General features: G+C 41.5%; 2 long non-coding RNA genes across 2 annotated transcripts; one reads left to right on the top strand and one right to left on the bottom strand.

Annotated features, from left to right (window-relative positions):
• Positions 1-19802: 19802 nt before the first annotated feature.
• Positions 19803-23187, bottom strand: LOC145424178 (uncharacterized). The gene is made up of 2 exons (XR_013905149.1): positions 23091-23187; positions 19803-21391 (listed from the first exon to the last, which is right to left on the bottom strand). It is a non-coding gene; the product is annotated as an uncharacterized LOC145424178 (long non-coding RNA).
• A 1103-nt stretch (positions 23188-24290) lies between these two features.
• On the top strand, positions 24291-25302 carry LOC145424179 (uncharacterized). The gene is made up of 2 exons (XR_013905150.1): positions 24291-24419; positions 24595-25302. It is a non-coding gene; the product is annotated as an uncharacterized LOC145424179 (long non-coding RNA).
• Positions 25303-27353: the final 2051 nt, after the last annotated feature.

The following is a 27353-nucleotide window of genomic DNA, read 5'->3' as shown; positions in this document are numbered from 1 at the left end:
AGGAAAGAGACATGAGCAGTGTACACGAGTTATACCACAGTGCTAAACCTCCTGGGCTCATCCAGTACATGACAAGCAAACACAGAGCGGCGAACAGGCAGATATGAAACTCTGTGGATTTGATCCCATTTGAAGAAATATGTAATATAGAACGACTGTGCAGGTCGCAGAGCACCGAGGCACAAGACATAATTAGATAAATTGTGAATGTGTGTGCAGAAATATATGGTCAAGATATGTCTATGACCAAAATTTATCATCATAAACTTGATTTAAATGATAGATGTAGTAATGTGATGTCACTCACTGGTTTCTGGATTACTCATTTTGAAGCTTCGGTGTCTTTTTGTCTTTTGGTGTCACAAGTCACTACATCTGGGCAACTGGCATTCTCGGTTAGGCCCCACACAAGTCTAGAGACCAATTGGAGACTGATTGGCAACCAAAGGTCAAATCGACCAGTTGATGAGTGGTTGCTTGCAGTCGCTAGGAGAATTTGGTAAAAACTATGCTATCAACTAAAGGAAACACGAGGAGAGTTTTTGTGCAGCATGTTCTTAAAAAAAAGTATCTGTATTTTATTTATACAAGGACGACACATATTACCATTGCTACATTCAAGCAAAAGGCAGCTGATGTAATGTACACAGGTTTTTCAGATTTGCAGACTCTTTGCGACTGATTTCACTCAGCAACAGCCTCCAGCAGCCACTCGCCAGTTGGTTAGGGAATGAAGATTTTTCCCGGTGGACAGGGTGATGATTGCAGAACTGAATTTGAAAGCACTGCAAAGTGGAATTGATGTAAAGGAAAAGGAGTGACTGCAGATCTTTCTTATTGGATGTACCCGTTAACAGTTACACAAACCAACAAACCAACAAGACCTACCTGGCAAACTCTGGTTGCTAGGTAGTGTGTGGTCCTCAACCGCTTGATGAGTGGTTCCTGGAGGTTGCTGTAAGCTGTTGCTGGGTGAAATCGGTCGCAAAGAGTCTGCAAATCTTTGACATTGAAGAATTTGCAAACATGACACAAACTGGAAACCAAGAACAATCGCCTTCAGAGTAAAAGTTGTGCCTTACCTTTGCAACCAACATGATTTACAAGACTTCTACTTTGAAGACAAAATTCCTCTAGTTCTGGCTTTTGCTGCACTTGGTACGTTTTTGCAGACAAGTCTTCCTCTTTTACTCCAAATACTTCAAGATCCAAATGAGAGCGACCAAAGAAATCGCAAGGATTTCAGTGTAGCACTGTCGACATCTTTGTGACCAATTTCTTCTTGTAACAGCAAGCAACCACTTGCCTACTGGTCAGGGAATCCCTAAAGACCAGCGAGTTACCAAATGGTCTCTAGTCCTGTTTGACTGGGGCCTAACTTACTTATTATTTACATAGCCAGCCAGGGTTGTTGGGCTAAAATCTAGCCCAGCCACCATGCACCACGGACATGGAAAACCCACACAGAGACACATATCCACAGAGAAAAGCCCCAGCAGATTGGCATGAACCCAGAAGGCAAGAGTTGAAGAGTTGAAGTCTGACCATTGCATCACCAATAGCCTATGATGTAGAAACAGAAATTCAGAAATGGTACTATCACACAGTTTGTTGAGTATAGTGCCTCCAACTGAAGCAGCTTCAATGTTTACTTCCACTTAAACGTAAGAGGAGAATAAAACTTTATGAAGTTTGCTTGCTAACTGAAAAGGTTTTGCAAATTAAAAAGCAGCAACTTTAATGCAACAACCAAGCGAAACTATCAGCTTCAGCTCTTTTCAACTAATACAAACATTATCATCAGTGACACAGTTTTAATCAAAATGAAATGAATGCAGACAAAGAAAGCTGATTACAGTCCACGCACACAGTTTTACATCCACCCCTCCCTGCCCCCTCTGAAAGTGAGTTATGAAAATTTGATCAGGGTCTTAATCTAAACAGCGCTTGTCTCTGCTTGCACTTTAATGGCAGCCTGCGTGACGAGGGAACAGGCTAATCAGAGAGGCATTTAATGTGTGGATGAAAAGGAGCTGTGGCAGAATGCTGCTGTTTTCCCTGTCAACATCCTCATCGTGGCTCTGCCAGTGTTGCACGTGGAAAGCATGTTTCCCACCTCAGCTTGCTCTTTTACACGCTCATAAAAGGTGCAGCTGTCTTTGGTTGATAGTTGGGGACACGGACAGCTTGTGGTCAGTGTCCACAGTGATACCACCCAACAAACAAACAAACAAACAAACAAACAAACAAACAAACAAACAAACAAACAAACAAACAAACAAACAAACAAACAAACAGTGTTTCATCAACAATTTACACCACTAGGTGGAGTCCTTGCAGCGATTTGGCCTTCTTTGATGTATTTACCCTCATATACTGTAGTCCCTGCTGGTGCTTAGTGTGTGATTGCTTACTTCATCATTGCTATGACCATGGATATCAATTTCCTTCCTTTAAAGAAAATTTGAGCCTATTGTCTGCAGTGACATTAACTCTGTATTTGATTGTTTCTTTTGCCCTCCTCCTTCTTCAGTATTTGGCTGTGCAGGCTAAACCCCATGTACAGCCATGCCGAGTGCCCTCCCTCCCCCCTGATGGTTGATCCTCAGCAACTGGGACTGTTTAGCTTTCCTAATTAGAGAGCAAATGCTAAGCACTTGCACAGCCTCCCTGAGTGGACTTAATAAACAGGATCCTCATTAAAAGGCACCACACTGATGCACAAAAAGACGAGGGCATCCTGAACAACATCCATCGCACCATTGCCATACCACCCACATCCACCCGTGCTCTCTATACTTCTTTTTCTTTGGTTACATACAGGACAAGTAATGGGTGGGGGGAGGGTAAAGAAGGGTTTCGATTCTTGATTTGTGGACAACCTGTTGGTAGCTCAGAGCTGGAGTGATAAAAGCCGTTACACAATAGCTGTAGAAAAAGTACAAGTGAGTGAAACAGGTTGAAGAGGAAAGCAACAGCAGATTCTGACAAAAGCAGCTGATGAGTCACCAGATTTAAAATGAGTGTTTGATGTGTTTTTGTTATACAGGTGAATGCATCATTGTACTTGCAAAAGAGACAAACAGTATGCACTTGAAACCACTGAAGGCTTGGATGTAATTTCAGCGTATTTACAGGTGACATTAAATGTGAACTTATGATAAAATTAACAATATTCATCTACCTCTTGCTGCTCTGTGAGCAGTTAGGCACAGCGCTGCTTTTGAGTTATCCACACTGATGTTCAGCACGTAGCATGTTTATCTATTGTATGCACCACCACCATGCACCTGCCGTTAGCTCTGCAGGTATAATTATCAGATTCTGGTTTGATGACAGTGCTAGAAGTCACATGAAATTTATTATGGCTTCATAATAGGCAGCAAAATCTGGGACTAAACAATGAAGTCAAAATCGGAAAATTGCAATGCCGCAAGTGGCCACTGTAAGCTGAAATAACTTGACTGTGAATGACTTAATCAGTGTAACACACTGTTGTGGAAATGTTTTAGACCACTCTTTTATACAGTGTTTCTTCAGTTTATTGAGATTTGCAGGCATTCGTTCATGCAAAGCTCTCTTAAGGTCCCACTGCATCTGTCAGGTTGAGGAGTTTGACTGGGCCATTGCACTTCTTTTCTTTTCCAGCTATTTGTTTAGAGTTTTGCTGCTGTGCTTGGGATCATTGTCCTGCTGGATGACTAAGTTTGGTCCACGCTTTATCTGTTAAACAGATGGCCTCACACTTGATTCTAGTATACAGAGGAGATTATGGTCAATTCAAGGATTTCCACCCAGGTCCACCCAGGCTAAACAAACTCTAATCATCACTCTTCCACTACCGTGCTGGTATGAGGTGTTTGTGCTAATATGTTGTGTTTGGTTTTGGTGCATTATGGCCACACAGCTCCACTTTGGCCTCGTCTATCCAAAATACATTGTTCCTGAAGTCTTGTGGTTTGTTGAGATGTAACTTTGCAAACCTTAGTTGTGCTTCAATTCAGGTTTTTTATTTTGTATGTTAATAAAATGCAACTGTACAACTAATGAAAGCACCATGCTAATAAAGCCAGAGGTACTTGATAACGGCATTCAGCCCTTTGACCAAATATGGTCAGTTAAGGCTCCAAAAGACCTGAGACTAATAGGTGATTCCGGTGGCCACTTTCATGTTCAATACAAACTCTATTACTTCATGACACTAGTTTAAATAATGACGAATGCCTATAAGCTTGTTCCACCTATGACCCACTGACTTCAAGTCACTACAAAGATCAGAGAGATACCTGAGAATACAATCAAAACTCCACCTTTAGCAGAAAATGTTGCAGTTTCTTTGGATAAAATATCCAAAGAAACTGATGAAGGTTTTAATTTCAGTTGTGTTCATTTCAGGCATGCAGATACTGTAGTTTTGCCGACTTTTGCAGAGAGTCACCCACTTACAAAACTTATGAGAGCAATGACATGATTGGGAAGCGGCACACGATTCTCATCGTTCTCCACCTCCCTTCTCTTTCGTCCCCCTGCAGAGAAGTTCTTGCTTCTCTGCAGGGTGGCAGGCTCAGACGCTCAGGCTAACCGTCGGTTAACAGGTAGAACTACCCGGAACCCCCTCAGAGAGTTAGAAGACACGCTGAGCTCGTCTCATCACTCAAAATCACATTAGTCCACTGCGCCTGAAAGCATCACAGCAAAAGAAGGGGGGGAGAAAACATCAAAGGCTGTTTACCTTTCTTATTCCCTGAGTTAATTTAGATGCACAACCTATGGGGAAACAGTTTTTATGTTAAATGAGGAACTTTAACATACAGTAGGTTGTGCACAAGCTAGAAACATTGTTTAACAGACAGACTAGAGACAGGATAACTGTATCACTGTAAGGCAAATGTGCATATTTATTGGCCAGTCTCTTGGGATGTACAAGGAGGAAAATACCAGCCATCCCTTTAACCACCCAATATACCAGCTACTATATCAGGTTAAACCACTTGTTAACACAAATATCAACCAATCACATGGCAGCAACTTAATGCATTGTGGTATATGGAAACGTTCAAACTGAGCATCAGAATGGGGAAGCATGGTGACTTAAGTGACTTTGAATGTTACATAGCTGACGTCAGAAACTGCTGATCTCCTGGGGTTTTGGACTTCCAACACTATGCCAGATGCCTAATTCTTTGAGTATTCGCAGCTTTTCATTTCAGCCAACACCTCATAATATTTAACTGTAAAAGCATTATTTTTGAGCAATGTGAGTACTGCATGCCACAGATTGACAATAAAAATGTAGAATAGAGTAAAAACAGCTGATTGGAGACTTTGGCAGAAACCTCTGAAGGAACCTTCTACTTCCTTGACTTTGAAAAATGTTTGTGGGACTAAATACTCCAGGTGCTGTGAATGTGACTAGTAACAGGTCATCTTCACAGTTGGTGAATGCAGAAGGTTTGAGAATGTGACACATCAAAGAAAAAAAAGAAAAAAAATCCGGATTAACTGTGGAGAAGACAGCAAATTTTTTGATGTGGAAAACAGATAACCAGCTTGTGGGGAACAAGCCGCAACTGAACATCACTACAGATGATCCGGCACCCAAAGAAAAGAGATAAAAACAAAACAAACCAATTCAGCAGACAGTATTGTGAAAGCTGTCTGTCTTAAGGCTTCAGCTGGACCAGGGATGTTAACAGCTTTCAGCGCGATTGAGTCACTGGTGGGGAAAAGTTGTCAAATGCATCAATCATTTGAAGGACTAACATCCTGTGTTTTTCTCAACTTCCTGTAAGCATGAACAGAAGCTACAGCTTGCTTATACGTTCTTATGTGATAGTGTTGATGTGCTCATGTGTGAACTCTTTTTTCTTTTGCACATTTCTTGTATTGTGGCCTATATCCAATCCAACCGGGACGGCCGATTTCTCGACTAGAAACAGATGTGAAGACTAGGAAAAATGATTTGAAAGTGGACATAGAGCTCTGTGCCTCGAATCCCTATTTTGATATTTGTCAGCAAACCAGCGACAAGGCCATAGTAACCGAAGCGTGTTTTCTGAAAAAGCCTGTGTCTTGTCGTAGCTGCATGACTCATGCTGAGCTGCCATGCAGACTGCCCTTTGCCTCCCCCCCTCTCTTCTGTGCCTCCTCTCATCTCTGGTCCATCTCTCTCTGCATCCCCACCACCCTCTCCCGCCTCCCCTCTCCTCCCAACCGTGCTTAAATCTTTTGAAGCGCAGATGTGGGCTGACAGTGGTTATTTCTTATCACGCCACGACAGTTTTATGTGTCACAAGCGCTCAATACACATTGGATAGAAGCAGTACAGGGTCATTATGAATCCCAACACCTTGGCGGGGCGTTCGAGACCTGGCCATCCCGGGACCTGCCAATACTGTCATGTTTTATACTCATCCCTCCCACAACCCCACACACTTGGGGTTTGTGTGCTCACGAAGCCTTGTCTGTCCAGGGGAGGTTTCACGGGGTTACAGCCACCAGCTATAGCCATTCCCAGCACATTGCCCTCTCCAAAGCTGGAGGGTCAGCGTCAGAGCCCTTGGCGTAAACAACACAAAAGGGGCAAAGTAGTAATGCATAGAGAGCACAGCCTTCTGTGCTACCCAATGATCTTTTGGCTGACTGAACATTCAAAATCACAGAGAATCTTAATAGTAAACACTTTCTGGAAGTGCTGATAAAGCAAGGGAAGGGCCATTATACAAGAAAGTTAACAGCACAGCTTACCGGCTGAATGCTTTAATTTTGTTTAAAACACACTACAAAATTAAAGGCTTGGAGGTCTAATGCTGTTTAAGCAGGCCTGTTGAGGCTCTGCAAATCCCAGCTGGCCACAACAGGCTGCAACTCACAAATGAGCATTTCCTCGACTCGTAGACAGAAATACAACTGTGTATGAAATACTTTCTAAGCTGATCTGTTCAGCAAAGCATTTAGCATTACAAACAGTGTTTACTTTCTGCTCTGTGCTTAAACATGGACACCATTAAAATGTTTACATGTGCTGCAAAAGCTAAAAAATGAGGATTTTGGAAGGGAACTTTGGAGTGGAAAACCAAATTGAGCGAGTAATTAGATCAATTAAGACCTCAGTCAAGTGGAACTAAAGCAGCAAAAAGAAGTGGATACACAATGGTTTGGAAAAATCGATGAATATTTCTTGTCTATATTCTATGCAATGACTCGCTGTGCTCTTCTTTTTTCTCTTTTCTTTAATTTCACTCTCTGACATGGTTCCCCCCTGTCTGAACATCATTCTCCTGGAGATCTTTTCCTTCTTAAAGGGCGTTCTTCCACCCCACCATCACCAGGTGCTGGCTCACATAGAATTGTCTAATTTCTGGTATTTTCTCTTTAATACTTCAAGGTCTTTACCTGACAATATTATGTGAAGGACTAAAATATCATGCTTTTCTCAACTTCAAATAGGCATAAATGGAAGCTGGAGCTTGTTTATTTGGTATTATGTTATGTTGTTTTCTTGTTAAAGTGTATCATTTTGAGAAAAATACTAACTCATTTAGAATTAAAAGACAGCAACATGTCTTAAAAACTTAGAACAGTGGCAGCAAAAAGGCTGGAAAAGTGGTACCTAAAAGGAAAGAGCTGGAGGAACATCTGGCAGCTAATGAGGAACTGGCTGCAGATCACTAACATGATTTGGTATAAAAAGAGCATCTTAGACAGGCAGCATTTAACAAAGCTGACAATGGGCAGACGTTCTACAGAAAACTACACATAGTCTACACACTGTAGAACAATTTCATAAAAGTATTTCTCAGCTTTTTTTTTCATCATCTACAGTAAACAAAAATTAAAACATCCTAAAATTGTGTAGAAACCTCTGTGCGAAAAACGAAAAGGGCAAAAATCAGTGTTGGGTGCGAGCTCATTCAAAATGGACTGAAGCAAGGTGGAAAACTGTTATGTGCTCTGAAAAATGTAAATTTGAAACATGGACACCATGACTCTATTCAACACTCCCCATGACTCTATTCAACACTCCCCATGACTCTATTCAACACTCCCCATGACTCTATTCAGAGGTATGAATAGAGTCATGGACACCATGACTCTATTCACACCTCTGATGCTTTGGGGTGCATTTGTGACTATGGAATTTGCAGCTTTTTCACTGAAGGCCTTGCATGTTTCAGCAAGACAATGCTAAAGTGCATCCTGCATCTATTAGCAGCTTGGCTTCAGAGTAGAAAAGTCCGGATGCTGAACTGTCTTGCTTGTCGTTCAGACCTTCCACCACCTGAAAACGTTCGGAGCATCGTGAAATGAAAACTGCAACAAAGAAGACCCAGGACCGTTGTGCAGCTGGAATCTTATATCAGATGTGTTTTCCATAAAATGAAGTACGTAAATCATTGCTTTCTGCTTTTCTTTACACTCTACGCAGCATCCTGATGCTTGTGGAATCTTTTTCCACATCTGTCCACATGAAAATGCAGTCTGATGTAGGCACTCACTTTTGACACTGCAAGAGAAAATTTTTACTTTTCAATGGTGAAAATATTCACAAACACACACACATGTACACACTTCCTGCTCCATATTAAGCAGACAATTCCTTCCCAGTAAAAGAAACGATCCATCCACTGAGCCCCAAACCCAGCCAGGGCACATAAGTGCACTCAATGTCCCTGATTCCAATTTGGAGCCGCTTCGGCACACAAAGAGACACTACTTATGATACATGTCGGCCTCTCCGACTGTGGAGATCTAATATCCACTGCGAGTCATCATCTGTGGAGGGAAAAACAGCAACCGTTTTCTTTCTATTTGGCTGCAGGTACATTGAAGTGCATTAAATTCCCATTAGGGGACCTTAGCTCTGTGTTTTCACCCGTGGTGGCTGACTAATGGGAGAACGAGGCCGGGATGAATCCGTCATGGTTTAGCTGCACCAATGGTGGCGATAGCTTGGCCCCGGTGAGCGCATCCACAATAGGGCCTCTGCTTTGCTCAAAGACTGCTATTGATCTGCTAGTGGCTGGGAATCAGAGCGACGTGGAGGGAATCATAAGGCTGGCGGTTCGCTCTTTGCCTAGGCTCCACACAACCTCCCACCTGCAGAGAGAGGGATCCCCGCTAGCAGTCCAGCCCCCAGCCAGAGGTGCTTCATCTACACATTGTCCTGAAGTCTGCCCGTTTTTCTCACATAATTTACTCCTGCTGTTGCTTTTCTCCCAGATTAGGTCGAAAGGAACAGTAGAGGAAGAAGTGTGATCGGTATAGGTTGTTAAATCAAAATAATGCTGTTGTGTTGTTGTGTTTTTTTTTCCACATTAAATGCAATCAAGTTTGCTAAAAATGTGACCTTTTTTACACAGACTGCGTATAAAAGATGGATGTCGCCAGCAGCATAAGGAACCATATTTAGATGGGACTGTGGTGTGCTAGGTAATCTATAGACTTTATAGGTCACAGACACACATGGTGGGTAATTACTGTGCACAAACTCACAGTTGCACTAATTTCCCAAATTATTTGTTGACTAATTAAACAACAAGACAACAAATGTCCAGTCTAGTGACTCAAAGCAGTCATGGTCAGGATTTGGCTATAGTCACCTGTGTCTTTAAGCCCTGGCAATCAAAATAGTTCTGAAAAAGATTCACCCCAGTTGTTCTAGAAAATGAAATTATCATGCTACCAACACTTTTCTTTGTAGCACATAGCATGCTGTAAATGTGGTTATTTCTTCTGCAAAGCTCCGTACTTTAACAGGGAATCCTATGGGGGTTGAGTCACTTTTGAACCCAGTTTTTAAGGTACTGCAGTTTATGGCAAATGTGTACTGGCCTACATTTTCAGGTGGGAAGATAGTACCTCTTTCATTTCAATTTGTGGATCTTCAATATGTTTAAAAGTGTTTTTATACTTTTTCGCAGAGAACACAACAAGCTTGAATTATTAAATCAACAGTAAAAAAAAAGCTCAATCACTTCTGGACTTTGACTGGAGACGAAGAAGGGGTGGAGATTAAAAGATCGGAGAGGTTTGAAGGACCTCGGAGAAATGGCTTTAAAATCAATGCTGCGTTTGACCGTTAACCTCTGGAGAGACCTGCAGGCACACACACACACAGAGAGAGAGAGAGAGATGTAGCAATGAAAATGTGTGGGAGAAGATACTGCTAATGACAGAATTTATTGTACAGAACGGTGCAAAAGTCTTGAGCCACCCTCGTTTCTTTTCATTTTGCTTACAAGGAGCCAGACTTTCTTATAATGTTTTAAAGTCCTCAATACAATGCGTTCAAGGTGCAGATGTCAATAACGTTTTGTTCTTGATAGTCAAAATCTGGCTTGTACTACAAGAAAAAAGCCAGTGTTCCTGGAGGTTTTTTTTAAGTGGCAGGTAATTTCAAATGCAACTTTTGAATCGTTGTTTAGCGTTTCAGATCAGATTGTATATATCAGGTGTCAGATCTAGTTGAATTATGTTTTCCTGATGTTTTGCAAGAGAAGCTGAAGGATACTAATTCTTGGCTGTGTTGTTCCTGGCCAGTGTTTGATTACATAAAGGGCAGCAGACATCAGTTTATATTTAAGTGATACTGATTCACTTCATAGTGTTAAGGGGTCACACGGATTGTGCAACATCTTCCTGTAAGTTGTTGGATTCATTTGGCTAAATCCACAAAGAGCCATGAATATCAGAGCAGCAGTAGCTTATCACAGCATGTACGCAAAGGAAAATCTATTGTGGCTCATGGAACCAGCTCCCAGTTTGGATTCAGGAGAAAGATACCGTCTCTACTTTTAAGCTTCGGCTCAAAACGTTCCTTTTTGATAAAGAATATAGTTAGGGCTGGTTCAGGTGACCGGGAATCCTCCCTTAGTCACGCTTTCTTCACCTAACCCCAGCCGGTCACAGCAGATGGCCGCCCCTCCCTGAGTCTGGTTCTGCTGGAAGTTTTTTCTTTTCAAAAGGGAGTTTTTCTTTCCCACTTTCGCCAACTGCTTGCTCACAGGATATCGTTTGATTGTTAAGGTTTCACTCTGTTATTGTTGAGTCTTTACCTTACAATAAAACCAACAGTTTTGGTGCTATATAAATAAAAGTAAACTGAATCTAATTTTCCCTGTGCTATGCTGTAACACCTGATCTTGGGCCTCCAATTCCTTTAACCCTCCTTTAACCCTTGACTGTGTGTCAGGGCTTAAAACCAGCAATAACACCAGAGACCCCCAAGACTTTTTTTGCCTAGTGTCAGTGGGAGGCACTGACATGAGATGGTGATATTCTCGATGACCAGCAGAAGCATTCATCACTTTTCATATTTGGAAATTATGTCCTAAAATATTCTGTACTATGCTGTAGTTAACACTAATACATTGAAAAACATATATAAAGTGAGTCAGTGGTGAAAAAGGGAAACGTTGTCTACTCCTATGCAACAAATAAAGGATATATAAAATGAAGATTACTGTTTTCCTTGCTGCTACTACCAATTTACTCCCAGTAGCACCTTTAGGAAAAAGGTACACGTAAATATCTGCTTTCCAGGAGAGCATGAACACATATATCACGTACCACAGACGCTTTGAATGCCAACAATGATTTAACACAGATTTTCGAGATGTATTAATAGGAATAAGTGGCTTGGGGTTTTGCGCTGTACTCATCATGTCGGTTAATTTGGCAGAAGAGGGTGAGCTATGTGACAGGTAAACTCTCATTCATTTTCCTGAGTAAATAGCAACCTGCCAGAACTGAGATGTTTTCCCACAGAGCGCAGACAAACTGCAAAAGGCTTCTAAATTTATCTCAAGTCTCCCAATGCGGCTTGTTATAAAGAAAGAATTTAACAAGCATGTTTATAGTTGTGTTTATGTGGAGTCTGAACCCGCAGCGATCCCCCTTCACAAATAAATATTAAAACACAGGTGTCGCATTAGGTAATAACTTGCATTTACCTGCTGAATAACATCCTCAGTTGCTGAGGAGTAGCAGCTCTCACAGCTCGGCTCTGTGGGAGCTCCTTTCGTCACAAGCACCAGCTCACCCAATTATGCCTTTTTCATGCAAGCTGACCAAACGCACATCACAGCATGGGAAACGGTGATGTTACAGCAACACAGATCTACTCATTAGTCATTGTGTCTCAGCGCAGCCTGCTTTGTCCACTCTGTTTTCTTTCTTTCTTTCATTTTTTTTTAAATCACCTCATGTTTCCAGCTTAGTGCTGAGTCCAACCTGACCCCTTCATTAATAATGAGCAAGAATGGGGTGCGGTCCTGCCAAGCGCTCCTGGCTGTCGGCATGTATGTGTGTGCGTGCTGCCAACTGCTCGCTTGAAATGCAGAAATGGGTCCTGAGGATGTCTACGGACTCGAGCAGAGAGTGAGGGTCCAGCATCATTAGAGGAAGGGATTAGCAAACAGGAGAAGAAATATTTCAAAGAGGCAGAAAGAGCCTTGCATTTCACAAAGCCTTTTGAAGAGCCTCGCAATTGTGTAAAAGAACATAATCCAGGGTAACAGGTGGAAAAAGAGAGGGGCTTTGTTTTTTTGCTAAGAGTTAAATGAAATACCCCCTCATTTGTGTGTGCTACATGTTACCCATGTCATAATAATTTTAACAAGGTTGCTATAATTCGGACTTTGAATCTCATGTAGATAATTATAACGTAAAGAATGAATGTTTAGAAAGTAGCATGGCGGTGGATTTTATTATAATTAGCTGCACAACGGTATAATATAGATCAGTGGCTCTATGTTATATTGCTATATTATAATGTATTGGCTTCTTGCTGTTTGAATGACTGCCATCTTGTGGTCACAGTTGGTCGGACGCAGGTTTAAGTCTGAGTGTGATTAATATTATTGTGTCTGTGGATTAACCGCTCGTCTCTGGTGGGAAACTGATGGGAGATAAGCAGTTTATAGTTCTGCTTTCACTGGTCTTAGATCAGTTAGGATCTGAGTTTTGTGTGGAAACAGCAAGTAAACGAACACTCTTTGATTTATCATCCTAACAGACGTTCTCAACTATGTTGGCCAACATGTTGGATGAAGGACACCTGTCATAACTCCTTTAGGATGCTAGCAAAGTGAACATTCAGAACCACCACCTTCAGAGTAGCATCTATGAGAAATCATGAGGTTCAACCAGCAGTTTTGCTGGCAAACCACACTTTTAATATCCCTGTAGATACTGAAAGGGAACCACATCATAAATTAAAGCCTTTTTATTTAACTGTGTTTTCCTCTATTAATACATTTTAATATACAATTCAATCCAATATACTTTATGTAACACCAAATCACAACAGTCACCTCAAGGCACTTAATATTGTGAGGTAAAGACACTACAGTAATACAGAGAAAACCCCAACAATCATACAAACATGAGTAAGCACTTTGGTGACAGTGGGAAGAAAAACCTCCCTTTTAAGAGGAAGAAACCTGCATCAGAACCAGGCTCAGGGAAATGGAAACATGTTCTATTTTTGTTGTTCTATTTTTCTGAGCTCATTGAAGACTTTGTTTATGTTTCTTTTACAAATATATGTTCCCTGAAGATGATTGAAGATGACAATTAAATAATAATTAAGATTATTAATATTAATCTAATAATTGAAAATCGATTACTAAATAAATGTGTGTTTCTTATTGTCTTATAGTGTTTCTTATTATTATGAGTATCTACCTGAAACCCACCCTAAAAACAGTGACAGGGCACTGAAAGAATAATTTTTCTCCAGTTGGTTTAACTTGTTTTTCTGATAAAACCTGATACTATATTTACCTTTTAAAATATAAAGACTTTACTGTCGGAAAAACGTGACTAAATATACAGAAAGAATACAAGAGCTGAGGAGACTGTAGCTCATGCTCTTGTCCCTCCTCGACTCTTTTGTCAAAGCACGGCAGCTGACATCCCGTCTCCCACGTGGGGACACAGACAACGAAGTGCCAATGAAAGCGAGGCATGTTGATACAAAAGCCTCTCGACCTCGAGAAGCCTCGTTCCTTCTCTCAGAGGGAGCCATTGTCCACAGATGTGCGTGTCCATCACAAGCCTCTGCAAGCTATTCTTTTCCTCCCATAATGATAATCATATTGCAAGAAAAGTTGCACCGAACCACAGCTTGCTTTTGGATAGAAGCTTTTGAAATGGGATTGGGATAGATCTTGGATTATTCATAGACCACTTCTTTCTTAATCGTACTTATCGGTTTTTAAAAATGTATTTTTCAGGAATAAGCAATAAGAAAATCCATGGATGGTGCTAAAAAAAAGTTAAAATGTATACACAGAGGCACTAAATAAAGCAATGAATTAGTATTTAAATTTGGACCTGTTTAAAGTCCTCGCATCCATAAACTGATGGGAGGGGGAAAAGCCTTTGCAGACACTTCATGAATTCTGATGATCTGTTTTTCATTTCAGACGTATTGATGCTGCCAGACAGGATAATAATCCAGTTCTGTGTTAAGTTAAAACTGATTTGCCAGAAAAGAATGGGACAAAAACCTTGTTGCTGCAGAGAAAGCAAGTTTATAGATAGATAGATAATAGTGTTTAACCCTAACCCTGATTCTGAATATAATCTCTTCTAAGGTGTAAACCTCAATGGGAAATCACAAAAGTGTGCACACAAACAGAAAACTCAAAATAACAAATGTCTAAAGAATAACAGCCCCCCACAAACTATCTCACTCAAGCTATAATCTGCCTTTGGAGAGCCGTGGTCCAGTGTACTCTGACTCCGTCAGCTGTGATTGTCCCTGCTTATCTAATTGAGGACACTCTAAAATATTTTTCACCCCTCTCAAAGACTTTACCTCTCCTCCCAGTAATTCTGTCAGTTGGGCTGCACAGACGCTTCACTGACTTAAACCCGCAATGCTTTTAGAGCTCAACAATAAAATCCATCACAATAGAAATACCCTTCTGTATATTTTCGCTCAGACCTGATGCTCAATTAAATTTCGGCTCACATCGCTGCACCGTGAGTCCTACAGGTGTTTTCAGATATCTTTCAATTTAATCAGGAACATCAGCAGCTGCAGCCGAAAATTATATTTTCAAGGTAATTCATTTCAAAACAAATTTAGATGTGTGATGGTGACTAACAAATATAGAGCACCGGAGAATTTATAAGTACGAGGTGCTTGCAGGGTATTCCAGATTAAGAATGGCCATGTAGCCCCAAAATGCAGTATTCCTGAAAAATAAAAAACATTTAAAATGTTGTAAGTTTTTTATTTTTGTCATTAAGACAGGATGTCTCAGGATGACCGAGGGGTCTACTTGTGTGTGTTCAAGGACAGGCAGCATTACCTCAATGTTTTGTAAAATGATGCTTCTGTCGTCCCCCCCATGACTTGAATACGTAATAAAAACAAAAACAGTTTTAACAATATACACATTCACTAATTCTCTGGCTGTCTTTACGTTTGTTTGTCCGCATACTCCCCCTACACGATCAGGAACTGAGCAGCAAAATTTAGCCCACAGAGACATCTTAGCTTTTTGTCTAGATCAGAAATTGTGATGTCACTGGGTTACTTAGCAACCACCTACCAATGGACTAAAATGACCCACCTTTATAACCCTGTAAAAGAACTGTGTCATTTTCAGTTCACGACAATAACATCTAATTTATTTCCACTAAATGTGAATTTTATTGTGCTTATTTTTATCACTTATGACTAACTTTGCTCCTCCCCTTTGTGAGTATGGACGCTTCATCTCTTTGCTCTTGAATGCTTTGCTTCTTATATTGATTTTTATTGATTTTTATGCTGATTTTTTCCCTTTTTTCCGTGTGAGCTTACCTGCGATAACTTCTGGACACTTGTAGATCATTAGGACTAGAGTGTTCTTAACAGAAACAGCAACATTTTATGGTTACCTTGTCCTCAGCGCTCCATGTGTCTGTGGCCTAGACACAGCTGAAGCCTGATTACAGCGTCTGGGCACCGAGCAGCCTCAATAGCCTGGAAAGGTGCTAACCGCTAGGCTAACTAGCAACAAGATGCCTTCCCTCTCCACAGATGACTACCACAGCCTCCTGCAGAAGATTGCAGTACTGGAGACAAAAATTCATCGCTTAGAAGTAAACGTGGAGGTAAATGGACTGTGTGGAAATGAAACAACCTTGCCTTTGATTCAAAACAATGGCGATGAGCAAGCTAGTACACAGCTAAGGAGCACAGATAACATGACCAAGAAAGTAGACTCTGTGCATTATTATAAATCCTCAAGTGATAATCCCCCCTTAGACTGTCTTGGTGCAAAACCAAGACATAAATCATGTCTCCTGGAAGGGGGAGGACGTATCACAGGCAGGGCACAGCGAGCTGAAATCTCTGAAACCGACTGGCCTTCACTTCCTATGAGACAGAGAAGCTCTTCTACCCCTGTATACGGGAGGAAACCGGACTGGACAACCGTGAATAGGAAGGTTAACAACAAACCTCCAAAACAACTGAATGTGAAACTGCAGAACAGATTTGCTCCACTATCAAAGGACCCTGGATCTATATCGGACAACCATCCATCTAAAAGCAGCGAAATAAGGTCTGAAAATCTGTTGAAAAGTGAAAGGCCACAGGGAAAGCTAAAGGCTAGGCCTGAAACTCTGATTGTGGGTGACTCTGCCGTAAAGGATGTACAAAAGATGTGCGGTAAGAACACTAAAGTCCTCTGCTTTCCTAACGATATGGTCAACAACCTGAAGGAGAGAATTCTTCAAATTGCAGATGAATATCCAACTGTGACAAACATTGTTCTGCATACAGGGTCAAACGATGTGTCCAAACAACAGTCGGAGGTTCTGAAACGGGACTTTACTGGATTATTAAATACTGTAAACTCTCTGAATGCAGCTGTATTCATCAGTGGACCTGTACCGCCCGTCAGAGGAGGAGACGAGAGATTCAGCAGGTTGTTTACACTGAATAAATGGCTTATATCAGCATGTGCTGACCACTCAGTGCATTTTATCGACAACTTTAATATTTTTTGGGAACGCAGGCGTCTTTTCAAAGCAAATGGATTTAATTTTAACAAGTCAGGGGTGAAACTGTTCACCTCCAACTTGTTTTATTCCATACGTCATCCATCCGTGCTTGGTGCCAAGGCTGAGATAAACGAGGAGTTATCTCATAAAGAGGAACAAACAGTACTCCAAGAACAGACAAAGCCCAGCAGAAACCTTGAGGAGGAGCTCCATTTGCCCCCACCCGGGAAGAGCCTCAGAAAGGAGAGACATCCATGGCATCTGAGGAAGAGCCTCAGAAAGGAGAGACATCTAAGGCAAGAAGAGGGGTCCCTATTTGCCTCCAACTCTCTCAACAACACCAACGACCAGGACAAGGGACCACGACCTTCCCCAGTCCCCCAAACCCCTGACAGGCCATAACCCTCCTCCCCCTCCCTTTCTCCCTCCTCCCCACACCTGAAATTCACTGAGGAGATGATGGAGCGGGTCAATGCTGGGCTCAGATCTACCCCCCGTCCCAATCCCTTTTTGTCCCCCATAAACCCCCCACCAGAGCGGCCAAAGGTTCGCCATCGAGCCCCACCCTCAACAGAGCAATCGAAGTCACATTGCCCAGCCTCGCCCCCCTTAGTTCCTCTTCATGCCCTGTCTCCGCAGTCTGATATGTGATATGTGAAGGGTCCGGGCTGTGAGGATTATGGCAGTGATGACTTTTCCCAGGAGAAGCTGGGACCCTGTTTACTAGAAGGTTTTAAAATTTCTGTACTTTTAGGTGACAGGAGACATGTGGCCTGGTCAAAACACAGAGAGCTGCACTCTAAAAGATCTTTAAACATAGTAAACATACCTTGTGTGCCACAGACTGCTCCCAAACACGAGGGGACAAGTAATACCTCTAAAACACTTAAGTTGGCTTTATTAAACGTTAGATCTTTAGCTGGGAAAACATTTTTAATTAATGATTTAATCACTGAGCACAGCCTTGATTTTATGTTTTTAACTTAAACTTGGTTGGACCAAAGTAACAGTGGAGCTGTTCTCATCGAGACGACCCCTCCTAACTACAGTTTTATCAGTGAGGTCAGGGCGAGCAGGAGAGGAGGAGGGGTTGCTGTCTTATTTAATGAATCATTTCAATGTAAGCAGCTATCTCCTGGAAGTTTTCAGTCTTTTGAATATGTGGCTTTACAGCTGAAGGCCCCATCCAAAGTTGTGTTTCTTAATGTTTACAGGCCTCCCAAATACTGCACAGACTTTTTTAATGACCTCAGTGAACTGCTGTCTGTGATCTGTGTTGATTTTGACTGTGTAATTATTGCTGGGGATTTTAACATTCATGTGGACAACCCTCAGGACAAAGGGACTAAAGACCTGAGTAACACTCTGGGCAACTTTGGGCTGACTCAGCATGTAACAGAGGCCACACATAATAGAGGACACACTCTTGACCTACTGATCTCCAAAGGCCTGAGCATTTCAAAGGTTACTGTGTCTGATGTGGGCCTGTCTGATCATTACTGTGTTTTCTTTGAAAGTAAAATCTCAGCCCACACAAATATATCAACAACAGTGATCACAAAACGGTGTATAACTGAACACAGTAGTGCAATTTTTAACCAGGTCTTCCCATTAACACCTGACCTGTCCAGAGGGTCAGTCAATGAGCTCGTCAATAGCTTCAATGCTAACATGTTAAATGTAATGGACACTATTGCTCCCATTAAGGTGAAGGTTATCTCTGGAAGGAAAAAGTCTCCATGGAGAAACTCCACACTGGTGAAAAATGAAAAAAGAGAGTGTAGGAAAGCTGAGCGCAGATGGAGAAAAACAAACCTCCAGGTTCATTATGCCATTTATAAAGAGAAACTTCACAATTATAATTTACAACTGAGGAATGCAAGGAGGTCCTACTTCTCTGACATCATCACTAAAAACAGCCATAATGCTCGGGTCTTATTTTCTACAGTTGACAGGCTAACAAACCCTCCTGTGTCAGTGGCAGCTGAACTTCATTCGACCATGGCCTGCAATGACTTTGCCAAATTCTTCACTGAAAAAATCCAAAAAATTAGACAAGCAATTGGTACATCAACAGCAGATCCAGGATATGTACTGTGTCCACCAAAAAACTGTTTAAACACCATGAAACAGTTTCAACCTATTAACAGCAAAGACCTGGAGGACATCTTAGGTCAACTGAACTCCTCCTCCTGCTGTTTAGATGTCCTGCCAACAAGTTTTTTCAAAAAGGTCTCAAAGACTTTAGAGTCAGACCTGTTACAGATCGTCAACTTTTCTTTATTATCAGGTGTGTTTCCAGAATCACTAAAAACTGCTGTAATCAAACCTATACTGAAAAAGGACAATCTTGACAAGACACAAATGAACAACTACAGGCCGATCTCAAATCTCCCGTTTTTAAGTAAGATCATTGAAAAAGCAGTTTCTCAACAGCTCAGTTACTTCTTAAAACAGAATAATTGCTACGATGCCTTCCAGTCAGGTTTTAGACAGAACCACAGCACTGAAACCGCTCTGACCAAAGTGTTTAATGACATATGTCTGAATACAGACAGTGGAAAAATGTCAGTCCTAGTTTTACTGGATCTCAGTGCAGCATTTGATACAGTTGACCACAACATATTACTCAAACGACTGGAGAACTGGACAGGTCTTTCAGGAACTGTACTAAACTGGTTCAAAACATACGTAGAAAACAGGAAATACTTTGTATCAATAGGTAACTTCTGTTGAAAACACGCAGTTCTTTGAATCTTTGGGCTGAAGGAAGGACAATACTCGGTGTATAAATGCTCAATCAACAATCATTTATTTGCATACAATTCAACAATAAGAGCATTAGAACGTCCGGACGGGAGAGATGCTACCAGAGGGTCAGGCACATGTCTCAAAATGGTGACGGGTTGCTCAGCTTTTTATAGTCTCTAGTGGCCCCCAGCTAGTCGTAAAAGCCAAAACATCACATTTTTTCTCTGTTACAGCGCCTAAGTTATGACCTCGGCAGTTGTTTCTCTGCTTTCTGTAAGGTGGGGGTGTGGAATGTGGTCTATCTATCTCCCCTGTCTTTAGACACAGAGTCTCCTGCTTACAACCTTCTCTTCATGATTCAACAATTAAGCATGTCAAGAAAACAGTGTAACACATTCCCAGCAGATCAAGGATACAGAGTGATGCACATTTATCTAATGAACTAATATGTGAATATGTTCTGTTAACTCAAAAGTATAATGAGAACTACACTACATACAGCTCACACACTCTATATTAAAGGGTATAATGTGATCTACAGCAGTATTCTAATTCAACTACTTTGATTACATATATAAGGTAACATATAATAACAGAATAATTTAATAATTCCCCCTTTTGATCTCTGAAAGAGATCACTTACAACATGCACTCCAGGGTCGCAAGGTCCAAGTTTTCTTGATCCTGAGGCCCTCTGTCCCCCTTTAACGGGTGGACCATATGTGGGATGACCTCTGTGTTCACGCAGTTCAGATGCAAGCAAAGTTAGATTTACAACCATAACAGCAGTTACAGATGACTCTCCCATCACTCCCCAATTCTCCCACAGCTTTATTTTGGTGCTCCAGTTTTCCACTCCCATTTTAATGCCCCCTTATACCTTTCAAATGTACTTAGACTAGAACCTCTGTCTAAGGAGCTTTTAACCTTTATTTTTATTGCTGCAGCTACCAGTGTCTTCCAGTTGGGTGATTCTCAGCTTCTTTCTTCGACCTCCGGGGTTAGACCACCCTTTAGTCATTGCACAGTTCTGGGGATTATTCTGCTCCGATTTCAAACAAGGATCTGTGTGTTTTGGGTTCACCGGCGTGTCCCCCGTTTTGCCAAGAGCCTCTCGAACCTCGTTGGTCTGGTGTTCCTGGTTTTCGCCAACCCCTTCATGGTTATTGCTGTGTTTGTGGGATCCATCTTCTCCAGGAGCCCAAACGTCATGACACTTGACCCCAGTTGCTGTCTCGGCAGTCCCTACATCTGTCTCTGCTGTGAAGGGTCCTCACATCTCCGGGTCCCCGTCTGGTGTCTGTTCCTTTCTCTGCAAGAGACAGAAAACCAAAACACCTCTCTCCCTAGCCTTGATAATCTAATATTGTTATCCATTGTTCTTCTAATGATTCAAATTTGGTTTAAAATATTATGTTCAGGACTTATTCTAATCATAATCTATGTGTGTGTAAAAGAAATAAAAAATTAGTGAACCCTTTCTAAGTCTAACACATTATAAGCTTAAGTTTTACCATCGCTAATTTATTAAACACACAAATAAAGTCATAAAATGCTCATAACACCATTGTTTGATGTTCGGACTCAACTCCCCCTTTTTGACACACTCCCATGTGTCAATTCATTGGAGCTAGACACTTAAAAGAGAAGGTTAGTGACATCATATCTGGTAACTGGTCCATCCAGAGCTGTAACATTTTGAAATATACATACAACAAGCCAAACCACACCTTGGTCACACCAACCCTTTTCCGCCCCGAAGATGTCCAATGCCATCCTAGTATGGACTGTCAAAAGTGGCTTTAACGCTGACTATCCTGACAATCCATTTTATAACGTTTCCTGGTCAGATTTGCCAATCTCTGCACCAGGGTTTTAAACTTTTCGCCATTTCCATTAGTTGTTATTTTTATTTAGTTTCGACTCCAGATTTTCAATTTTTTGCCAGTTGTAATTAGTTTTTACCAATTCTTTGCTAGTTTAGTGTAGTTTTTATTTTCTGAAAATCCTTAGTTTCAATTTAGTTTTATTTGTGTTTTGCAAAAATTAAGTGTAACAAAATCCCAGTTCCATCATATCAGTCATGCTCTTCTGGTTATCCTTGGGTGTTGAGACTAATAACTATTAACTCTTGCCGCACCGAGTGGTCCTAATTTTGGTTAAATTTAATTGATAACCTTTTGAAGGCGATTGTTTCACACCTTTATTTAGATGTCCCAGTCCTGTTGTCTCGGGATACATCACGCTGCCTTATCTGGGGTGAGCTGTTTTCTGGGGATGCGGGTTGAGTGGGTGAGCTCTTCAAGGAGGGGGAGTGTGCTCCCCCTGATGAGGTCTTCTAGGTAAGCTAGGTTAGCCTTCTTGTGTGAGCTTTTCAAGTGCACTTTAAGGTTAGTGGGACTTTTAGTTTTATAAATGTCCCTCATGTCCCCCTGATGACCCAGTATTTCATTTTTGCACACTGTAGTACCCATTTTAGTTTTTGCTTGTAGCTCGCATACTCTACTTGCCACTCCTCTAATTCCTGATGTTTCTTAGAGAGGGCAACAGTACCTTTAAAATTATATCACATGTGTGGGGGTGTGGCCTTGCCAATTGTTTTGCCCACCTTTTCAAAATGGCTGGCGTGCCCACAAGCACATTTCATGGAAAAAGAAAGGTAAGCTTGATATTTACATTTAAAATGTTTTGTTAAACTCAGATTTTTATTTTATTCTTTTTGCAAGTACCCCTCCTCGGTGGCGAGAAACTGTTGGTGTGGTCAAGTGGGTGCTCTAGAAACAAACACTCAGGACAGAACAGTTATCAGTTATGTACTTCATACAAATTTTGCATATGTTTTATTCCATATTGATCCTCTGAGTGTAATGGTACATTTTAATTTTAATTTATCCAAACTAAACACAATATTTTCTTTATTTACTTTGCTCTTGTTCTTTTGCAGTACCACATCCTATCAAATGTCCCTGTCGATTATATTCTACATTTAATAACTTACTATTTCAAGTGAGAACCTAAATCACGTGGACCAATGTTTGTTATTGCATATCTCTATTCTGAATGTGGCCAGTCATTCATAGGTATTGTTCAATTTTGGCGATTTTCCTCTATAAAATTTAATTGACTTTTTACAGTGGCCTGCTGTGGTTAATAGTAACATATTCCAGTCATGAGTGATATCAAAAAGTCTTCTCCACTGTAGCATTTGGCATTCCCAATAATATAACATGATACCTTACTCAAAACACAGCTAATATAGCATAGTTTTCTTAATGCAAACATCGGTAACTCAAAATCAGCAACCAAAGTGTTAAGTCTGCAGTTCATACTTATGTGAAGCTAGAGTCTCCTCCTCCAGTCTCTCTTATCCTCCTGCTCCTGAAAAAACAAAACAAAACAAAGCGAAGCATCCACCCTTCTCTTGTCCGCTGGGTGAATTGTTTATGAATTGTTTATTGGCATTTACTAATCCTAAAGTGGGTGCAGTCATTGTCTCAGTATCAAGTCAGTCAAAACTTTTAGTCGTCAGTCCATCACAGTCCATTCACATGCATACCTCCACACACATTCATACCAGATGTTGCTGATAATGGAGTCTCACGCGCAACCTATTCGAGCATCCATCACCAGCAAGATGACGTCATCATTTTAAAGGAAAACAATTCCTTGTTGTTTTTTTTTTGGGCCGGATTGACTCGGTGCAATCCTTTTAGACTCAGAACTTCTCAGTGTTCCCTATAAGTGAATTTCTCCCAAGCCAATTACAATCATGGAGAAGCACACTTTGCAACTGTTTACAGTAATAATATTTTATAGCGCTTTAAATTTCAATCTTTCAGGCCTTGTTTAAAGAGCTGATTGTTAAATCATGAACTCACAAAATATCAACATATCACCACCGGTGGATCACACCTCTCAGATGTTTTTTCTCCAGTGCACTGTAACAAAAACGAAAACAGACATAACCAACAAAATACTACTAAAATAACACAAACTAGGGCCCGTTGCAGACATGTCCAAGCATAAAACTATCCCTCTCTCGCTTACGAGAAAGAACACAAGCCAAAGCTCACTGATAAAATCAAGCTAGCGCTAAACAAAACCAAACAATCAACCAGAAATTCACAGGAACATTTTGCTTCCTGCCGGGACAATATTGTGTGGGAATGAGAACCTCAGGTGCCGTAACACCTTTTGTTCCTCCTTGAATTAAAACTCAATCACAGAAAATGCCGTACTCCGACCTAAACTTACACTATTAATTCATCAATTTCACTCTGTGCCACTGTTCCTCATCAGGGCTGTGTGAAGCACAGCAAAGAATTCAGTCAAGGCCTTGAGCCATAAACAGACATCACGCACAGACATTGTTTTCATAACCAAACCGTTTTAGAGCTTATTCCTAAAATCTACATAAATGCCCTCTGGGTGACATATAACACATTCTAAGTTTTTAATGGTAATCAATGGCTCCTCATAAAAATTATGCATTGGGATGTTTGTGTGCAGCATTTTGCATATCAGCATAAGCAAAGCATTCTTCATTGCATCAGCGTGTATGTGTGTGTGCGTGTGGATCACTCTTCATTGCACAAGCGTGTGCATGTGTATGTGTGTGCATCACTTCTCAGTGAATCAACATTCCCGTGTGTGTGTGTGTGTGTGTGTGTGTGTCATTTCTCACTCACTCAACGAGTGCACGTGTTCATGTGTGTATTTCACTTCATTCTGAATCTGTGTGTTTGGAGACGTGTGTGTGTGTGTGTGTGTGTGTGTGTGTGTGTGTGTGTGTGTGTGTGTGTGTTTCTCTTCATTCTGAGTCAGTGCATATAGATGTGTGTGTTTGTGTGGGTGTTTGTGTTCATCACTTTCCTGTTCTGGTGTTCTGGGTAAACCACGGCCTGAAGCGTGCCCTGGGGTCCTGCCCCCCTCCTTTTCAGTTTGTTTGCGACCATTGCTGCTGCTGCTGCTCAAAATTCAGTCCGTCCTGGTTCTGACCCCAATTGGGGCAGTCCTTTCTCCAGTGTCGATGTTCACCGCAGGTGAAACCTGCATCTTCTTCTGTGTTTTTGTCCATTCTGAGGTGCCTTCTGACCTCAGTTACTCCTCCTGTCTCGGTCACGCCCTTTTTCGCCACCCGATCATCCGTGTTGGTCCATCACTGTCCTGCACAGTGTGAATGCAAAGTTATCAAGGTCAGCATTCTTTCGCTCGGCCTTACTTTTCATTCGGGCTTGGCGGGCGTCTCGTCACAGCTCTGTCAGCTGACGCAGTCTGGGAATTTTTCCCCCGTGTAGTGAAACGGGCCTTAGGTTTAGTGCTCTCCGTCTCGGCTGCATGAGATCACATTCCTGCAGGTCTGTTGACATTCTCAGGTCGTTGTTGTGGGTCCAGCTGTTGCAGCATTTGGTCAGTGTCACGTATGGGGGAGAGCAGGAGTCCAGTCAGCCTCGGCTTTCAGGGCCGGCAAAGCAGCCTGTAATTAAATATGTATAGAAAAAACAAAAACAAAACAAAACAAAAACAAACAAAAAACAAAAACAAACGAACAGGAAAATGATGTTGTGTTGGCTGTGTTATTCAGAGGGGAGACACACCGGGACCAGGCCCTGTGTCAGCCTTCTCTCCCCCTTTTTTTGTTTTTTCTCTCCCGATATAATCAACTCCTAACCCACCAAGTTGACAGGACAACACCGGTATATGTTAAAATTCTTAAGATCATGTTTAAAAGCCCAAAAATGGAACTTTCTTTCATTCAGTAATCACTTTTATTAATCAATCAACAGAAAACATGTCACAATTTGAATCTTTTAACCACTAAATTTGTTGTGTCTTGCCTGGTTGGTTAGACCAGTGTTCCTTTTTTTTTTTTTTTGTTAAATTGTTGTCCTGCAACCCAGAGGGTTTCTTTGTCAGTAATGTATAGACTTCATCATTTAAGTATGTTAATTTTTCTTTAACCTTGCTGGAAAATCTTCACGTGTTCATGAGTGTAAGCTGTTTCTTCATTGCGTGTATGTGCATTTGTATAAAAGCAGGTTAATTTTATCTTTTCTCAAACTAGGCGTTACCTTAAAAGGAGCCTTTCTCTCAGATTTCTCTGCTTGTGTGTGTTTTTGTTTCACCTTTTTGTTGTGATGCTCCGGACGCCTTCCCAACCTCCACAAGTCCGTTGGCCCCAATTTTATGTGTTAAAGACTTCTCTTAATTTCTCCTCTAATTCTCTCCTCGCTGCTGTCTTTTTCACAGCTGCTGATTCGTGCTGGGTGTGGTTCCCATTACCTATAATTTTGCTTCGGCCGCTGTGCTTGTGGGGGCAGTTGGTCCAGGTCCGCAGCTTTCTGTATTAACACACTAAGAGATTTATTTAATTTCATTTTCATCACTGTTAAACAGATAAGCAGGCAACACGCCTACCTTGACAGCGTAAACTGTACGCCAGTCTCCCAACACATTCCTCTCTGTACTCCTCCATAATTCTCCACTGCACACCTCTTACTATCTCTCCTTTTTATTTTTATTACACCACAGAGTAATACACCCAATTATGCCCGTCTATCTCTATGTGGCTCCAAATTCCCTCTTTATTTTAATTTCACACTCGTCAGAGGACAGGCACACAACAATTTCAACCACTGAAACGAGGAATTCAACCTTTTTATATTTCTTTACTAAATCTAGACTCAACGTTTGTTCGCAAAATGTGTCTTGTTCTAGTCCGGAAATAAATGTGAACCCGTGATTACACGGCCATTCCAGTGTTATTTCCGTAGCTATGCGGGGGCCCTCACCTCCCCAAGTCACCACCTCGGCACCCGGACGCCGCCGGTCCTGGCCACGCGTCCACGGACAGGAGGGTCGCCACTCCTAGGGCAAAGTTCCACAGGTACACTAGGCATCAACCTTTGATCCTAAAATGTGTATTTGCTCTAATGTCCTCCTAATCAAACACATTAACCGTCACTGTCACTGTGTTCACGCTTCACACGCCACACAGAAAACACACTCAGAGCGCGCCTCACTCACACTCTCACTCAGTGCGCGCTTTACCCACAAGACAGCACCCAGAGCGCGCCTCGCAGCTTCACACACACTCTCTCACCCAGAGCGCGCTTTCACACTCACACCCAACACTTTTCCTCAGCGGGAATTTTACACAGAAACCTCTGAGCTCAACTATTAGATCTTCTTAAAGCACACTGCACCATAGACCAAAATACCCCTTTCTCTGCGATTATGACCGCTGTTAAGTCTAATTGTTGAATGTCGCCATTGTGTTTCTTAAATTTGTATAGTCTTAGTTTAAGCAGTAGGATCAAAGCCATTCCTTTGATCCTGACCACCTCTCCAGCCACTCTGTGCTGGGGGAGGTTTTATTGTAGATACATCCTAACTTGAAGATCTGTTTGATGTTTGGTAGAGCTTCCTACCCTTTGTATGGTTTCACTGTGTTATCTTTGGTAAACCATACATTGGGTGTGGGGGAAGACTACCCTCTTTATGACCAAGGATGTTGTTCCTGCTTTTAGGTTTTATGACCCTTTGACCAACAAACACAAACACACACACACACACACACACACACACACACA

Source organism: Astatotilapia calliptera, chromosome 23 (assembly GCF_964374335.1).
Source record: "Astatotilapia calliptera chromosome 23, fAstCal68.1, whole genome shotgun sequence".
NCBI lineage: Eukaryota > Metazoa > Chordata > Actinopteri > Cichliformes > Cichlidae > Astatotilapia > Astatotilapia calliptera.
This window is presented reverse-complemented; position numbering and strand designations above follow the sequence as displayed.